Genomic DNA, 6,294 nt, shown 5'->3' with positions numbered 1-6,294 from the left:
AGAAACTAGTCCACCATTGGGGCGCCTGGGTGGCTTAGTCGGTTAAGCGTCCGACTTTCGCTTAGGTCATGATCTCGCGGTTCATGGGTTCGAGCCCCGCGTTGGGCTCTGTGCTGACTGCCAGCTCAGAGCCTGGGGCCTGTTCCGGTCTGTGACTCCCGCTCTCTCTGGCCCTCCCCTGCTCATGCTGTCTCTCTCTCCCTCTCTCCTAGAAATAAATAAAACATTAAAAAAATTAAAAAAAAAAGAAAGAAAGAAACTAGTCCACCATAGCTGGAATCATCTATATGTTTTTTAGAAACAACAACAACAACAAAAACCTCACTTATCCTCCTCATCTTGCAGGTCATGGGTCTCAGACTGGGAGGATGGAATGATTTTCCCGAGTTGACATGTCTAGTTAATGTGCAGAACCAGAATCTGGACCAGGTCTTCATCCAGGACTCCACAGCGCCTTGTAGCAGCCACATCTAAGGACTAAGGTTGTCTGCCAAGGCAACAAGGAGAGTGTTTGGATGTGTCAGCAGGGAGTGGAGGAGCCAGCTGAGTGGTGGCTGCAGTGCTGGCAGGGGTCAGCTGGCTGAGTTTGTTGGAAGCCACAGCTCTGATGAAGGCAGTCACATTCATCATTCATTCACCCATGTGACCCAAGACATGGCAACTGCACATGTGACAGTGCCCCTCCCTTCTCCCCCCCAGCCACATCCCCCTGGATCTGAAGAGGTACGTGTGACAGGAAGGCTGCTCAGGTGATATTGGTCTCCAGCAGTCAGTTGATTTGGAAAACTGGGCAAGGATCTTTATTGCCTTTGGGACATGTATGCAGTGAGGCAAATTGTACCTTGTGCCTGAAAGACAATTGGCTTGGCCTAAAAGGAACTAAGCACATAAGTGGTTTATTCATAACACCGGGAAATACAAGCCACAAAACTCCTCAGCTACCATTTTCCTTCTGTAGGAAAGAAACCAACAGACATCACCAACGTGGCTCGAAGTTTGACCTTACTTTGAGGCTGAACAGAGAATGCGGTCTCAGGGCTGGGTGTGGAAGGAGAGGCGATGAGTAGACGGAAGGAGAAGCCAGTCTGCTATTTCATGGAGGAGGTCAAACCATAAGACTACATTTTAGTGGCCACCAAACAGCTTATGACAACATGATAATGGTTATTTTTGCTCATTTCTCCTCAAAATGTCATGGTGGATAACTGATGGCAGTTGTCAAAGGGAGGCTGAAGTAATGTTCTTGCCCACACTCCTCCCCTCTACATCCTTAAGAATGTCCGTAATTAAAACAGTTTCTCCCATGACCCCATCTTCTGTCAAATGCAAGTAAAATGAACACTTGTTGCCCTCATCACATCTTGGTTTTCAAGGCAGAGCAATCATGGAATGGAAACTTTTAGCTTCTCCCTTGCTTAATCTTTCCCCAGAGAAGGAGCTAATATGATTGGTGATAGCTTGCTGGGTTGGTTTTGTGTGTGTGTGTGTGTGTGTGTGTGTGTGTGTGTTTAGGTTTGCATTGCCCAAGATTGGGGATATTGGGCCTCAGTAGCAAAAGCAAAAAGAACAACAGAAAACCAAAACCCAGGCCCCACCTTCTCCTTTCTTGTGCTGCCTCTCTCATCATCACTAAAATGTGCCAGGACCTTCTCACTTCTGTGCTGGAAACAGCCCAGGACACATGGTTTTCTGAATCCTACTATTCTGAAGTTCTGGGCAAGGAGACCCAGCCACCCTTCTGGGGCTGGATGCAGGAACCATGAAGTTGGGTTTTCCCACTGCAGGGCAGCTCTAGGTGGCCTGTCTTGGCTTCAAATCCAAGTTACATCTTTCTGCCCAACTGCTGCCAAATCACTACTAAAGCTATTATCTTGAGCCCCACTGGGTCACATGAAGAGCACCTGTACCTACCTTTCAGGTATTTTTTGTTCCCAGTGGCTCTATGTACATTTACTGGCACTTTGACATAAGCAAGACATGCTGTTAATATTTCTTAGTGGCTCATGCATTTATTCAACATGTAATATATCAAAGTCTGAATAACTAGGTTGCAATCATAAAAAATATTCTATTTTTAAACATGTCATCTTGGTATTCTAGATTCCTAAAACATAAGTCTTGAGTCACTTTAGTAAATGGATATACCAGAACATTAGAACTGTGAGTAGCAACAGGAGAAAGAAAGTTAAAAAACAAACCACAGTGGAAGCAGTACTGAAAAATTCAAACAAACACATGAGAACAGAAGCACCATATATAATGCTGATTAGTGTTCATGCAGCTTTCTGAGCTCCTTGGAGAAAGGTGCTACCTGAAATATAAATAAAATAGATACTTTCCCCATATTTCTCATATCCTTTTTCCGGTGTTGGTCACAAAATGTATAGAGCATTAGGTTACTGTTCAACCAAAATTATATTATGGTGGATTTCAAAACAGTTCCTCTAGGGAATTTGGGGACTAATCCACTGGTATCTCCTAAAACCACCTTGTTTTTCCATCAGTTCTGATGCCTGAGACCTCAGGGAATGAAATCTATGGATTTTTGGAATAGGAACTTGAAAACTATGTGCCAGATTACATCCTTTGCAAATGGCCTCATTCAGGTCAGCGACTTGAAACATTACTCAGCTTATCCCAGGACACACATCTACAGTCATGGCAGTGAAAATTACTTACTGTTGGAAAATTGAACTGCAATCCTCTAACTTCAAATGTAGATGTCCATAGGAATACTGTATTGGTGAAGTTAAGAGGTTTTGGAACTCTGCCCAAATGCATCACCTGCTACCTGTTTTCCTGAGCACCTGTGTCTGTTTCAGCACTGAGTTTCTAGCACCTGGCAGGGAGGAATGGCAGGTAATAGGCACTAAATTCTATTTGCTAAATGATGGCACCAGCAATTACGCTACCCAATGCAACTTATGCTTATTTGGAAATAAATATGTGAAAGAGATGAGGAATTTACAGTCTGAAAGAAGTAAAGAGGCCATCGGTGGAGTGCTCCTCTGTAGGATTTGACTTTATCTGAGGGAACCACAACCTTGCCATCTTGTCTCCAGGTCTTACACATATACATATATACTTATTGGCTCATCAACCATCAGGTTCCCAACATCCTCAAGCAAGAAAACAATTTGTTTTTTAGTCTTTGAGGAAGTGACTCCCAGGATGGCTTGGAGAGATTCTGTCACAATTCTGACAGAAAATATTCAAAATATTGGCTTTGTCTATATTACAGTGAAACCCCCTTCGTAAAGATCCCCATGACAGCCAACCTCTAAGAAGCCCTCACTGATTCTCTCCCGCAGGTGCTCATGTGCTTCTGTAGTCCTCTCCCACATTGTAAAGGGGTAACAAACCTGTGTTACCAATGGAATTCCATAAACATGTGACTTCTGAAGTTAGGTCATAAAAGACATTGTGACATTGTCTTGTTTCTTCTGGCTCAATGCTGTTGGGGGAATCCAGCTTCCATGTCATGGGTACACTCAAGCAACCTTAGGAAGAGGTCCATGCAGTTAGGAACTGAGACCTCCTGCCAACAACCATGTTGAGTCTCAGTTTCTTTGTTTGTAATATGTGTGTGCTCCCCCAAACCACATAGCCACTCTTTCTACCTTCCTTGATGTGGCCTCTTCTCTCCCTGTAGTTGTGTGGCCTGTCTATTCTGTTGATCCTTAGGTCAATTTCTTGAGAATGAAGAACTATTTGATAGTTATCTAGCTGTGTTCAAGGGACAAGGCAAGCCTAGAGTCCTCCTAATATGTTGCCATCTTAGCTTCTCTTCCTCCTAAAATGTGAGTGCAAATAGTACACATAGGGTCTTATGAGGATGAAACAATGCATTCTTCAAATGCATAACTCTTACTGGTTGTATAATGTTCCATGATGCTGACATATTACAGTTTATTTAATCAGTTTCTTTTGGGTGGACAAGTAGGTACTTTCCAAAGTTTACTATTCTTATAGATCACATTGCAATAAATATTCTAGAACATAAATGTTTGTCTGGGTCTTAAATCATTCCTTTCTGATACATTTAATTTGAGCATGTTCAGTTAATGGTTTAGAGATTAAAAAAGTTTTTTTTTTTTTAAGAAAAGAACATGTGTGAACAGGGGATGGGGACAGAGGGAGGGAGGGAGATAGAGAGATAGAGAGAGAGAGAAAGAGAGAGAGAGAGAGGAGAATCCCAAGCAGGCTCCATGCTCTGTGTGGAACCCATCTTGGGACTTGATCCTACTTGGGGCTGGGATCATGACCTGAACTGATCAAGAGTCAGATGCTCAACTGACTAAGCCACCCAGGAATCCCTAGGGATTGTTCCTTTGAAAGTTATTAAGTTCTGGGGCACTGGGTGGCTCAGTCGGTTAAGCATCCGACTTCAGCTCAGGCCATGATCACATGGTTTGTGGGTTCAAGCCCCGTGTCGGGCTCTGTGCTGGTGGCTAGCTCAGAGCCTGGAACCTGCTTCAGATTTTGTGTCTCCCTCTCTCTAACTCTCCCCTGCTCACGCTGTCTGTCTGTCTGTCTCTTTCTCTCTCTCTCAGAAATAAATAAAAAACATTAAAATTTTTTCTTTTAAAAAGAAAGTTACTAAAAGAAAGTTACTAAGTTATATATATGAGTAGGTGCTCCCCCTTCTACTTGTCTTCATTTCACCAGTGTACCATCATCAAAAATTGAAAAGTGGGCAAGAAATCATGCTGTTGTATGTTAGTTCAACAGATCTTGTGGGGACTTCATCCCCAAAAAGAGGGATTAGAAAAGGATAAATTTGCCACAAAATAAGAAAATGACAGTAATAGGCACATCTTCCTTGAAGAGCCTCTGACCCCATAGGAGAGGAAGTGCTTTGGGTATTTCAATTTGGGCTTCTGACAACAACACAAACATCTGTACTTTTTCTGACATGTTTTTGGTTAACTCCATGTTCATAGTTAATATTTACTTCAGCTTTTCTGCAAGTGGTAATCAGATCTCTTAAGACTTTTGGGCATTCCCCCACTCACCCTCTGGGAATGTTTCTGGTTCTATATTGAGAAGGTTATATAGGATTTTTTTTTTAAATATTTTATTTATTTCTAGAAGAGAGAGAGATAGCGTGAGCAGGGGAGGGTCAGAGAGAGAGGGAGTGACAGACTCTGAAACAGGCTCCAGGCTCTGAGCTGGCAGTCAGCACAGAGCCCGACGCGGGGCTCGAACCCACGAACCGCGAGATCATGACCTAAGCGAAAGTCGGACGCTTAACCGACTAAGCCACCCAGGCGCCCCGTGAAGGTTATATAGGATTTAACCAATTGTATTGAATACTTTTACCCATCCTTATTCATGTTTGATAACTTTTTTATAATGTAGAGATTTTCCTCAATTTATGGTGGGGTTACATCCCTAAAAACCTATTATAAATGGAAAATATTAAGTTGAAAATGCATATAATACACCTAACCTACCAAACATCATAGTTTAGTATCACCTACCTTAAACATACTCAGTGTTAGCCTATAGTTGGGCAGAATCATCTAACGCAAAGCTTATTTTGAAATACAGTGTTGACTGTCCCATGTAATCTTTTGAACACTGTACTGAAGGTGAGAAACAGAATGGCTGTATGGGAATAGGTGGTTCTAAATGTTTTGGTTGTTGACCCTCGTGATTGCTTGGCTGATTGGGAGCTGCAGCTGCTGCCACCTCACAGCACCACAAGAGATGATCGTACTGCATATTGGTAGCCTAGGAAGAGATAAAAATTCAAAAGTCCAAGTACAGTTTCTACTAAATGTGTATCTCTTTCCTTCCATCATGAAGTAGAAAAACCCTAAGTTAAAGTGTCATAAGTCGGGAACCATCTATATTAAATTAAATTAAAGGTTCTTGTTTCTGGGTTGTTTATTTTAGTCACCTAGCTTGCCTGTGCATTTTAAAAAGATAGTTTATTGTCAAGTTGGTTTCCATATAACACCCAGTGCTCATCACCACAAGTGCCCTCCTCCATGCCCAACACCCGCCTTCCCCTCTCCCCCACCCCCATCTGTCCTCAGTTTGTTCTCGGAATTCAAGAGTCTCTCATGGTTTGCCTCCCTCCCTCTCCCCCACTATTTTCCCCCCTTCTTCTCCCCCACGGTCCTCCATTGCCTGCGCATTTTGGACTGTTACCACACTGACTGGATTTTTGTGCTTCTCTAGTATGTTTTGATTTATGATTATAAAGCTAGTTGCCTCTACCTTACTTGGTCCAAAAATTAGCTCTTTTTGCTAATTTATTCTTCTTGATTAGAAAACAGATTAAAA

At 42.6% G+C, this 6,294-nt stretch overlaps 1 long non-coding RNA gene across 2 annotated transcripts; it reads right to left on the bottom strand.

Annotated features, from left to right (window-relative positions):
- Window positions 1-325: 325 nt before the first annotated feature.
- Window positions 326-3,342, bottom strand: LOC144220031 (uncharacterized). Of its 2 annotated transcripts, none has more exons than XR_013331594.1 (3): window positions 3,279-3,342; window positions 2,680-2,839; window positions 326-487 (listed from the first exon to the last, which is right to left on the bottom strand). It is a non-coding gene; the product is annotated as an uncharacterized LOC144220031 (long non-coding RNA). The 2 variants fall into 2 exon arrangements; XR_013331595.1 differs by lacking the exon at window positions 326-487 and adding an exon at window positions 2,202-2,311.
- Window positions 3,343-6,294: the final 2,952 nt, after the last annotated feature.

Source organism: Crocuta crocuta, unplaced genomic scaffold (assembly GCF_008692635.1).
Source record: "Crocuta crocuta isolate KB4526 unplaced genomic scaffold, BGI_CrCroc_1.0 scaffold209, whole genome shotgun sequence".
NCBI lineage: Eukaryota > Metazoa > Chordata > Mammalia > Carnivora > Hyaenidae > Crocuta > Crocuta crocuta.
This window is presented reverse-complemented; position numbering and strand designations above follow the sequence as displayed.